The sequence below is a fragment of the Oryctolagus cuniculus genome, unplaced genomic scaffold (genome assembly GCF_964237555.1).
Source record: "Oryctolagus cuniculus unplaced genomic scaffold, mOryCun1.1 SCAFFOLD_59, whole genome shotgun sequence".
NCBI lineage: Eukaryota > Metazoa > Chordata > Mammalia > Lagomorpha > Leporidae > Oryctolagus > Oryctolagus cuniculus.
In genome coordinates this window covers 214,632-227,659 of record NW_027208260.1, presented here as the reverse complement: position 1 = coordinate 227,659, position 13,028 = coordinate 214,632, and the positions used below count along the sequence as shown (strand labels likewise).

At 39.2% G+C, this 13,028-nt stretch overlaps 1 pseudogene; it reads left to right on the top strand.

Annotated features, from left to right (window-relative positions):
• Positions 1-12,425: 12,425 nt before the first annotated feature.
• Positions 12,426-12,493, top strand: LOC138848093 (U6 spliceosomal RNA; annotated as a pseudogene).
• Positions 12,494-13,028: the final 535 nt, after the last annotated feature.

The window sequence follows — 13,028 nt, the reverse complement described above, 5'->3', positions numbered from 1 at the left end:
AATTCACCTCAAGATCGCTCTCACACTCCATTTGGAGGGAATTAGAATCTGTCATCTCAGCAGAAGCGTTCCATGTCATTTTCCAAAACACAGAATCTCATCTTGGTTGTGTTGCCTATGGATTTCTAATCCTGAATGGTCAATTTGCTGTGTTTTTTTTTTTCTTTCATAATGGCTACTCTGTCCAAAATCTTGCTTGTATTGCATCAGAATACAAAATTTGGGAAGGAAGAAGGCAAAACCAACTCAGACCCCGAAAACATTTAGGAAATTGGCACTCAAGAAACCACAAATCAGCTGAGGCACCCAAAACAATGACAGCAAGCCAGAAGTGGAGCAAGCCAACAGCTGTGCCCTGATTGAAAAAGAACCTTCCTCTTGTGCCCTGAACTCAATATGCCAGCCTCAAAACCAAAGCTCACATCAGAAAATTCATTACAAACCATGATAAATAAGAAAAAAGAGAAAAAAGCCAAAGAAATGCAAGAGTCCTTTGTGATATTTGGCAGGATTTAGACACAAAGAAACTGGCTGTTTCCAGATTCATCCCCCCCTTCCACAGACTGACTTTGGAATTTTGATTGAATTCACCTCAAAATCGCTCTCACACTCCATTTGGAGGGAATTAGAATCTGTCATCTCAGCAGAAGCGTTCCATGTCATTTTCCAAAACACAGAATCTCACCTTAGTTGTGTTGCCTATGGATTTCTAATCCTGAAAGGTCAATTTCTTGTGTTTTTTTTTTTTTCTTTCATAATGGCTACTCTGTCCAAAATTTTGCTTGTATTGCATCAGAATACAAAATTTGGGAAGGAAGAAGACAAAACCAACTCAGACCCCGAAAACATTTAGGAAATTGCCACACAAGAAACCACAAATCAGCTGAGGCACCCAAAACAATGACAGCAAGCCAGAAGTGGAGCAAGCCAACAGCTGTGCCCTGATTGAAAAAGAACCTTCCTCTTGTGCCCTGAACTCAATATGCCAGCCTCAAAACCAAAGCTCACATCAGAAAATTCATTACAAACCATGATAAATAAGAAAAAAGAGAAAAAAGCCAAAGAAATGCAAGAGTCCTTTGTGATATTTGGCAGGATTTAGACACAAAGAAACTGGCTGTTTCCAGATTCATTCCCCCCTTCCACAGACTGACTTTGGAATTCTGATTGAATTCACCTCAAGATCGCTCTCACACTCCATTTGGAGGGAATTAGAATCTGTCCCCTCAGCAGAAGTGTTCCATGTCATTTTCCAAACACAGAATCTCATCTTGGTTGTGTTGCCTATGGATTTCTAATCCTGAATGGTAAATTTGCTGTGTTTTTTTTTTTTTCTTTCATAATGGCTACTCTGTCCAAAATCTTGCTTGTATTGCATCAGAATACAAAAATTGGGAAGGAAGAAGGCAAAACCAACTCAGACCCCGAAAACATTTAGGAAATTGCCACTCAAGAAACCACAAATCGGCTGAGGCACCCAAAACAATGACAGCAAGCCAGAAGTGGAGCAAGCCAACAGCTGTGCCCTGATTGAAAAAGAACCTTCCTCTTGTGCCCTGAACTCAATATGCCAGCCTCAAAACCAAAGCTCACATCAGAAAATTCATTACAAACCATGATAAATAAGGGAAATGTGAAAAAGCCAAAGAAATGCAAGAGTCCTTTGTGATATTTGGCAGGATTTAGACACAAAGAAACTGGCTGTTTCCAGATTCATCCCCCCCTTCCACAGACGGACTTTGGAATTCTGATTGAATTCACCTCAAAATCGCTCTCACACTCCATTTGGAGGGAATTAGAATCTGTCACCTCAGCAGAAGCGTTCCATGTCATTTTCCAAAACACAGAATCTCATCTTGGTTGTGTTGCCTATGGATTTCTAATCCTGAAAGGTCAATTTGCTGTGTTTTTTTTTTTTCTTTCATAATGGCTACTCTGTCCAAAATCTTGCTTGTATTGCATCAGAATACAAAATTTGGGAAGGAAGAAGACAAAACCAACTCAGACCCCGAAAACTTTTAGGAAATTGCCACACAAGAAACCACAAATCAGCTGAGGCACCCAAAACAATGACAGCAAGCCAGAAGTGGAGCAAGCCAACAGCTGTGCCCTGATTGAAAAAGAACCTTCCTCTTGTGCCCTGAACTCAATATGCCAGCCTCAAAACCAAAGCTCACATCAGAAAATTCATTACAAACCATGATAAATAAGGGAAATGTGAAAAAGCCAAAGAAATGCAAGAGTCCTTTGTGATATTTGGCAGGATTTAGACACAAAGAAACTGGCTGTTTCCAGATTCATCCCCCCCTTCCACAGACTGACTTTGGAATTCTGATTGAATTCACCTCAAGATCGCTCTCACACTCCATTTGGAGGGAATTAGAATCTGTCCCCTCAGCAGAAGCGTTCCATGTCATTTTCCAAAACACAGAATCTCATCTTGGTTGTGTTGCCTATGGATTTCTAATCCTGAATGGTCAATTTGCTGTGTTTTTTTTTTTCTTTCATAATGGCTACTCTGTCCAAAATCTTGCTTGTATTGCATCAGAATACAAAATTTGGGAAGGAAGAAGGCAAAACCAACTCAGACCCCGAAAACATTTAGGAAATTGCCACACAAGAAACCACAAATCAGCTGAGGCACCCAAAACAATGACAGCAAGCCAGAAGTGGAGCAAGCCAACAGCTGTGCCCTGATTGAAAAAGAACCTTCCTCTTGTGCCCTGAACTCAATATGCCAGCCTCAAAACCAAAGCTCACATCAGAAAATTCATTACAAACCATGATAAATAAGAAAAAAGAGAAAAAAGCCAAAGAAATGCAAGAGTCCTTTGTGATATTTGGCAGGATTTAGACACAAAGAAACTGGCTGTTTCCAGATTCATCCCCCCCTTCCACAGACTGACTTTGGAATTTTGATTGAATTCACCTCAAAATCGCTCTCACACTCCATTTGGAGGGAATTAGAATCTGTCATCTCAGCAGAAGCGTTCCATGTCATTTTCCAAAACACAGAATCTCACCTTAGTTGTGTTGCCTATGGATTTCTAATCCTGAAAGGTCAATTTCTTGTGTTTTTTTTTTTTTCTTTCATAATGGCTACTCTGTCCAAAATTTTGCTTGTATTGCATCAGAATACAAAATTTGGGAAGGAAGAAGACAAAACCAACTCAGACCCCGAAAACATTTAGGAAATTGCCACACAAGAAACCACAAATCAGCTGAGGCACCCAAAACAATGACAGCAAGCCAGAAGTGGAGCAAGCCAACAGCTGTGCCCTGATTGAAAAAGAACCTTCCTCTTGTGCCCTGAACTCAATATGCCAGCCTCAAAACCAAAGCTCACATCAGAAAATTCATTACAAACCATGATAAATAAGAAAAAAGAGAAAAAAGCCAAAGAAATGCAAGAGTCCTTTGTGATATTTGGCAGGATTTAGACACAAAGAAACTGGCTGTTTCCAGATTCATTCCCCCCTTCCACAGACTGACTTTGGAATTCTGATTGAATTCACCTCAAGATCGCTCTCACACTCCATTTGGAGGGAATTAGAATCTGTCCCCTCAGCAGAAGCGTTCCATGTCATTTTCCAAACACAGAATCTCATCTTGGTTGTGTTGCCTATGGATTTCTAATCCTGAATGGTAAATTTGCTGTGTTTTTTTTTTTTCTTTCATAATGGCTACTCTGTCCAAAATCTTGCTTGTATTGCATCAGAATACAAAAATTGGGAAGGAAGAAGGCAAAACCAACTCAGACCCCGAAAACATTTAGGAAATTGCCACACAAGAAACCACAAATCAGCTGAGGCACCCAAAACAATGACAGCAAGCCAGAAGTGGAGCAAGCCAACAGCCGTGCCCTGATTGAAAAAGAACCTTCCTCTTGTGCCCTGAACTCAATATGCCAGCCTCAAAACCAAAGCTCACATCAGAAAATTCATTACAAACCATGATAAATAAGAAAAAAGAGAAAAAAGCCAAAGAAATGCAAGAGTCCTTTGTGATATTTGGCAGGATTTAGACACAAAGAAACTGGCTGTTTCCAGATTCATCCCCCCCTTCCACAGACTGACTTTGGAATTTTGATTGAATTCACCTCAAAATCGCTCTCACACTCCATTTGGAGGGAATTAGAATCTGTCACCTCAGCAGAAGCGTTCCATGTCATTTTCCAAAACACAGAATCTCACCTTGGTTGTGTTGCCTATGGATTTCTAATCCTGAAAGGTCAATTTGCTGTGTTTTTTTTTTTTTCTTTCATAATGGCTACTCTGTCCAAAATTTTGCTTGTATTGCATCAGAATACAAAATTTGGGAAGGAAGAAGACAAAACCAACTCAGACCCCGAAAACATTTAGGAAATTGCCACACAAGAAACCACAAATCGGCTGAGGCACTCAAAACAATGACAGCAAGCCAGAAGTGGAGCAAGCCAACAGCTGTGCCCTGATTGAAAAACAACCTTCCTCTTGTACCCTGAACTCAATATGCCAGCCTCAAAACCAAAGCTCACATCAGAAAATTCATTACAAACCATGATAAATAAGAAAAAAGAGAAAAAAGCCAAAAAAATGCAAGAATCCATAATGATATTGGGTTTGATTTAGTTGCAAGGAAACTGGCTGTTCCCAGATTCATCCACCACTAAAGCTGACAGCCTGTGGAATTCTGACTGAATTAACCTGACAATCGCAGTGAAACTCAAGAAACCAAATTTCAGCTGAGGCACCCAAAACAAAGACAATAGCCAGAATTGGAGCAGGCCAACAGCTGTGTCCTGTTTGAAAAAGACCATTCCTCCGGTGCCCTGAACTCTATATTGCAGCCTCAAAACCAAAGCTCACATCAGAAAATTCATTACAAACCATGATAAATAAGGGAAATGTGAAAAAGCCAAAGAAATGCAAGAGTCCTTTGTGATATTTGGCAGGATTTAGACACAAAGAAACTGGCTGTTTCCAGATTCATCCCCCCCTTCCACAGACTGACTCTGGAATTCTGATTGAATTCACCTCAATATCGCACTCACACTCATTTTGGAGGGAATTAGAATCTGTCCCCTCAGCAGAAGCGTTCTATGTCATTTTCCAAAACACAGAAACTCATCTTGGTTGTGTTGCCTGTAGATTTCTAATCCTGAAAGGGCAATGCGCTGTGTTTTTTTTTTTTTTTTCTTTCATAATGGCTACTCTGTCCAAAATCTTGCTTGTATTGCATCAGAATACAAAATTTGGGAATAGGAAGGCAAAACCGACTCAGACCCAGAAAACATTTAGGAAATTGGCACTCAAGAAACCACAAATCGGCTGAGGCACCCAAAACAATGACAGCAAGCCAGAATTGGAGCAAGACAACAGCTGTGCCCTGGTTGAAAAAGAACCTTCCTCTTGTACCCTGAACTCAATATGCCAGCCTCAAAACCAAAGCTCACATCAGAAAATTCATTACAAACCATGATAAATAAGAAAAATGAGAAAAAAGCCAAAAAAATGCAAGAATCCATGATGATATTGGACTTGATTTATTCTCAAGAAAACCGAATGTTCCCGGATTCATCCACACCTCCAGCTGATGCCTGTGGAATTCTGTCTGAATTAACCTGAAAATCACAGTGAAACTCATTTTGGAGGCAATTAATATCTGTCACCTCAGCCAAAGTGTTCCATTTTATTTTCATAAACACAAAAACTCACCTTGGTCGTGTTACCTGTAGATTTATATTCTTCAAATGCCCATTTGTAATGTTTTTTATTTCATAATGGCTACTCTGTCCAAACTCTTGTTTGTGTTGCGTCAGAATACAGAATTTGGGAATGAAGAAGGCAAAGCCAACTCAGACCCACAAAACATTTAGGAAATTGCCACACAAGAAACCACAAATCGGCTGAGGCACCCAAAACAATGACAGCAAGCCAGAATTGAAGCAGGCCAACAGCTATGCCCTGTTTGAAAAAGACCATTCCTCCTGTGCACTGAACTCTATATTGCAGCCTCAAAACCAAAGCTCACATCAGAAAATTCATTACAAACCATGAAAAAAAGAAAAAAGAGAAAGAAGCCAAAGAAATGCAAGAGTCCTTTGTGATATTGGGCTTGATTTAGTTGCAAGGAAACCAGCTGTTCCCGGATTCATCCACCCCTCCTAGCTGACTGGCTGTGGAATTCTGATTGAATTCACCTGAAAATCGCACTCACTCTCGATTTGGAGGAAATTAATATCTGCCCCTCAGTGGAAGGGTTCTATGTCATTTTCCAAAACCCAAAAACTCATCTTGGTCATGTTGCCTATGATTTCTAATCATGAAAACCCAATATGTTCTGTTTTTCAATTTCCTGATGGATCCTCGTTCTAAACCCTTGTTTGTATTGCATCAGAATACACAATTTGAAAAGGAAAAAGGCAAAACAAACTCAGACCAACAAAGCATTTAGGAAAAAGTCGCTCAAAATGAAAAATTGCCTGAGGCACCCAAAGCAATTACAGAAAGCCAGAATTGGAGAGAAACAACAGCTGTGCCCTAATTGAAAAAGACCATTCCTCTGGTTCCCTGAACTCCTTAAGCCAGCCTCAAAACCACAACCCACATCAGAAAATTTATTACAAACCATGATAAATAAGAAAATGTGAAAAATGCAAAAAAGAAAAAGAAATGCAAGAGTCCTTCGTGATATGGCGCTTGTTTTAGTACAAGGAAACCAGCTGTTTCCGGATTCATCCACCCCTCCCAGCTGACTGACTGTGGAATTCTGATTGTATTCACCTGAAAAGAGAGAACATTTATAAGTATATTGGGACTGTGGAACCTGTCATTTACCAATCACATGTTAGACTGAATCATAGACCAAATATAGGGAAGAAATCCTATGCATGTAAACCTTGTGGGAATTCATTCAGTATTAAATACCCTCCATCACAGCACTCATATTGTGGAAAACCCTCATGTGTGTAATGATTGTGTGGAAACCACTCACCAGAAGTCAGATCTCATTAGACATCAGAGAATTCACACAGGGTTGAAATCTTACAAATCTAATGACTGTGGGAAGTTCTTTGGCCAGAAGAAACACCTCATAAATCATCAGAGAATTCACACAGGTGAGAAACCTTTTGAATGTAATGACTGTGGAAAATCCTTTGGCCAGAAGGCAAACCTCATAAATCATCAGAGAATTCACACAGGTGAGAAACCTTATGAATGCAATTACTATGGAAAATCCTTTGGCCAGAAGGCAAACCTCATAAATCATCAGAGAATTCACAGAGGGGAGAAACCTTATGAATGCAATCATTGTGGAAAAGCCTTTGCTGAGAAATCAAAGCTCACAAAGCATCAGACAATTTGTACTGGGGGAAACCTTATGATTGCAATGACTGTGGAAAAACCTTTGCTGAGAAGTCAAACCTCAGAAAGTATCAGAGCCTTCACACCATGGAGAAAGCTTATAAATGAAATGACTGTGGAAAAGCCTTTGGTTCCATCCTTGCATACCAAGGATAAATCCCACTTGGTCTGGGTGGATGATCTTTCTGATGCATTGTTGGATTCAATTGGCCAGAATTCTGTTGCAGATCTTTGCATGTATGTTCATCAGGGAAATTGGACTATAATTACTTTCTTTGTTGCACTTTTTTCAAGTTTAGGAATGAAGGTGATGTTGGCTTCATAGAAAGAATTTGGGAGAATCGCCTCTCTCTCAATTGTTTTGAATAACTTGAGAAGAATTGCAGTTAGTGCTTTAAATGTCTGTTAGAATTCAGCAGTGAAGCCTTCCAGTTTTGGGGTTTTCTTGGTAGTGATGGTCTTTATTACTGGTATCATTTCCATCTGGTTATGTGTGTGTTTAGGTTTTCTATATCTTTGTTGCTCAATTTAGGTAGGTTTTATGGATGGAAGGATGGTGGAAAGCCTCTTTGCTGTACTTCATAACTCATAAGATATCAGAGTATCCACACAGGGAATTTTCTACTTGACCTTTTTGTGCAAGTTATATCTCATGAAATATTAGAGAATTCACCAAGGGGAGAAATGCATGAATATAATACATGTGAATAGCCTTTGTGGTGCAAATCAGACCTCATCAAACATAAAAGAATTCTCATGGGGAGCAATTTTATGAATGTAATGACTCAGAGCCTTTTACCATAATTCAGCCCTCATTGTACATCATCAAATTCATATAGGGAAAAACTCCTTTGAAAGTAAAATCCCTTTAATTAGAAGCCATACCTCATAAGACAACAGGGAATTCACGTGGGAGAGAAACCTTATGGGTGTAATGAGTGTTGGAAAGCTCTGCCCAAATCTCTCCTTATATCAGAATGCACAACATATATATCTAATGAATGAAATAAATGTGAGAAAGTCATTTCACATAGGTAATGCCTCATAATCCATCATGGAATTTGAACAAGGGAGAGACCTTAACAATATAATGAATGTGGAAGAGCTTTTCTCCAAAATTCATGTAAGTATTGTGACAAAACCTTTTGCTGGAAATCACATCCTATCCAACAGAGACTCATGTAAAGGAGAAAGCTTATAAATATTATTAGAGTCAGAAGTCAATGGTACATCAGAGAATTGACACAGGTGGTTTCTTAGGCGTATACTGATTGTGCAAAAACATTTTCTTTATTTCAGGCTTGTATAGACACAGAATTCACAAAAGGTGATAGTCTTTGCATGCTGTAAATACAATAAAACCTTTAGCCAGAAATTAGACATCAACAGACTTCAGAGAATTCATAAGGAACAAAAGTCTATGCAATGAATTTGGAAAATGTATTTCTGTTATAAATCAGTCTTCAATTCCCATGAATAGACTCACAAATGAGAAAACATGCATGCATAGAAAAGTTTTGTACCATAAATTATCTCTAGATGGTAAACTAATATATCACACAAAAGAAAAATCATGAGTGTAATGGAATTGGGAAACCCTTTGCTATAAGGCAGATTTCCAGAAAGCTTAGCAAGATTACAGAAAAGTCTCTGAAAATGTAACATGTCTGAAAGATTTGTTGGCATCACAAACTGGAGGATAGCTCAAGTGCATGTGTTTTTGTGCCTGGCATCCAAATTGATATCTCTTTTTCTTTGATGAATTCCTTGTTTATTTATTTAGCAGATTTAGAGACAAAGGATTCCTGTCCATTGATTTACTACTATATGCCCACAATTGCCATGGTAAAGTATATGGCAAAAACTGAGTGCTGGGGGCTGTGAATCTGATTCATCACTGATAACATTGAAGACATTGGTTCCTGGTTCTTATGCTGCTATGCATGGAAATGTTTCTCTAATTTCATTTTCAAATAGTTCATTGTTAATATAAAGAAATGCTTCTAATTTTTAAAATTTCATTGAAATAATTTGTGATTAATGTGTCCTAGTCATGCATTATTACAGGGTGTAGTGCAATATTTGCACACATTTATGCAGTAAAAAGTGATCAAGCTAAGCAACTACAGTTTTATTAAGTTTTTAAAGAGTTATTTATTTGAAAGACAGAGTTACAGAGAGAAGTAGCAGCAGAGAGAGAGAGAGGTCTTCCTCTGCCGGTTCACTCCCCAGATGGCCACAATGGCCGGAGCTCTGCCAATCTGATTCCAGGAACCAGGAGCTTCTTCCAGATCTCCCACTTGGGTGCAGGGACCCAAGGACTTGGGCCATCTTCTACTGCTTTCCCAGGCCATAGCAGAGAGTTGGATCAGAAGAGGAGCAGCCAGGACTAGAACTGGTACCCACATGGGATGCTGGTGCTTCAGGCCAGGGTGTTAGCCCACTGTGCCACAATGCTGGCCCCCAAGCAACTACAGTTTCTAATTCTTCTCCATGATTTGAGACTACCAGCTCCTCTCCTTCAGTTCTTTACACAGAACCTAATATGGTTGAATGTAGTCATCTTATTATATTATGGAACACCAGAAGTTCTTTCTGCCTCTTTGATTTTTGATACCTATTATCCAATCCCCCTCTATCCCTAGCTGCTTCCCTTCTCAGCCTCTAGTAATCACAGTTCTGTGTTCAGATCCATTATTTTCTTTCACTTCCACATGCGACAAGGACCAGGTGACATTTGTGTTCCTGCTTCTGGCTTATTTCAATTAATTTAATAATATTTTGTTCTTTTTTTGTATCTAAAAGAGGTTGCCCTGTCCATTGTTTTTCACTGATGGACAGCTAGATTGGTTTCACATCCTGGCTGCAGTGAACTGTGTTATAGTGGCTGTGTTATGGGAAAATTGCTGTATCTTTGATATGCTCTCCTCCTTTCCTTCTAATAAAATTTCCTTATTCTATATAGCCAAGAGCAAGATAACTCTCACATGGTAGGTCAATTTTTATCTTAGTTTAATTTTTGTTATTTATTTGAAAGAGTTACAATAGAGGTAGAGACACAGAGAGGTCCTCCATTAGCTGGTTCGCTCTACAGATGACTACAAAGGCCAGAGTTATGCCATTCTGAAACCTGGAGACAGGAGCTTCCTCTGGGTCTCCCTCATGGGTGCATGGGCCCAAGGACTTGGGCCATCTTCTACTGCTATCCCAGGAGATAGCAGAGAGCTGGATTGGAAGAAGAGCAGCTGGAACTAGAACTGGCACCCAAATGGGATGCTGGCCCTTCAGGCCAGGGCTTTAACTCACTGCACAACAGCGCCAGCCCCAATTTTTATCCTTTTTAAGGAATGACCATACTGTTCTGCATAACATCTGTACTAACTTGTGTTTTCACCTACCATATATGGTGGTTTTCTTTTCCCATGTGCTCTCTAGCATTTGTTATTTTTTATCAGTTTGGCATAAAAATGATATAGTATTGTTCATGTTTTTGTGTATTTTGAAATCAGTTAATTTGTTTATTAAATCTTTATTATTTGAAAGGTGGATTTAGAGAGAGAGGGAAAGACATAGATAGCTTTCATCTGCTGGCTCACACCCCAGAGAGTTTCAACAGTTGAGCCTGGGGCATGCTGGAGTCAGGAGCTTCATCCAAGTCTCCCACATGAGTGGCAAGGACCTGAGTCCTTCGTCCATCTTCTGCTGGTTTCCCAGGTGTTTAGCAGTGAGCTAAATTGGAAGTGGAGATTCCTAAACTCAAAGTGGAACTCAGATGTTATGCTGGCCTCACAGATTGCAGCTTTCCCCACTTGGCCACAATGCCAGCCCCTCTATCAATTTAATTCCTCAAAAATAGCTCAGTAATGTTGGCATCTATCTCATTTTGTTTTTTCTCTGTTATTATTCAACTTATTGATGTCTTATTTTTGTTCACATTATTCCTCTCAATTGCTCTACCTGAGGTGAGTAGGGCTGCTGTGTTGCTTAAATGAAGTGTATGCTTTAGATTACTCATTTAATGAGTGCATGTCATTCACATAGCACTTCACTGAAGTTCTACTATGTCCCAAATCCTCTTCTAGGCACAGAATTTAGACCACTTTTCTCTTAGGCCCAGATCTTGCCTTTAACATACTACTTGGAATTTAGTAGCTCATGAAATCTGCAGACTGCATAAATGAATGAATATTTTGAGGGCTGTGCTTTTGTGGAGGAACTTCATAGGAGACCGAAGGAATAAAATAAATCAAAAGTATCCACAGTATATAGAATGTATACTATTTTACAAGTCACAGAGAAGAAGAAGAAGAAGGAAAGTAGTAAGACTAGAAAGTTTGTGGCAAGACTAACAGGCGCTGGTCAAGAACTTAATAAGCACATTAGGAAAGCAGTAAGGTTTCTTTTTTTTTTTTTGAGGAAAAGTTTTTATTTCTAGTGATGAAATTGGCTACAGAACATTATGAAAGTTTAAAAATACAAAGAGAAATTGTCTATAATTAATAGATTCAAAATTTGACAATCAGTGAATATCATTATTAGTCATTACCAACAACAGTTATTGATTTGAAAGGCAGAGTGACAGGAAGAGGGAACCACTGCTTCACTCCCCAGACACTTGCAATAGCCAAAGCTTGACCAAGCCAAAACCAGGAACTGGGAATTCATTCTGGATGTCCCATTTGGGTGCAGGGACCCAAGCACTTCTGCCATCCTCCGTCTCCTCCCAGGGTGCACACTAGCAGAAACTTGCCTCAAAGCAGAGAAGCTACCACTCAAGCCAGGCATTTGTATATGGGATGTGGGTGTGTGGTGGTGATAGCAAGCCCTCATGGATAAAAAAAAAAAAAAAAAAAAAAAAAAAAAAAAAAAAAAAAAACAAAGTTATTTCTATGCCAAGGAAATTACTCTGTAGTCTTTCTCTTATAAACTACGTATTGCTGAACCTAGATAATTTTTCCTTTATTTAACAATGACATGAAAATGTCAGTTGAGTTGGCTTTCCTGAAGACCTTGTTTCTTGAATATTAGTGGCTAGCTGAGATAAATTCTTTTCATCTCTTTCTCGCTTCGGCAGCACATGTGCTCGCTTCGGCAGCACATATACTAAAATTGGAATGATACAGAGAAGATTAGCATGCCCCTGCGCAGTAAGGTTTCTTTACCTCCCTGTAGGCTCTGCTCTCCAGAGGTGAACAGGGTCCTCTAAACCCACTTGCTGCACACACAAACACCTGAGTGTTGTATTCTCCCACAGGTGTTGGAGACTGATATGGTGTTCTGATTTATATTTACATAATGGCTAGTGACATCGGGCATATTCACATGTTTTGACCATGTACATTTCTTCTGAGAAATGTCTATTCAGATCCTTGCCTGTTTCTTCACTGTATTTTTTGGAGTTTTTCCAATTCATGTAAATGTTCTGGAAATCTGTAAACATTCAGAGTTTTAATTTTTCCTGCCATCTGTTCATTGTATCTACACTCTGATGTTTACTTTGTTGTGAAGAAGTATCTTAGTTGGATATACTCAAATGTCTCTGTTTTTATTTTTGTGACTATTGCTATTGGAATCTTACCCAAAAGCTATTGTGTGTTGACAATATTTAGAGTTTCCCTATGTTTACTTGGGTTTGGGTCTTATGATTACATTTTAATTCACTGTGAGTTCACTTTCACATAG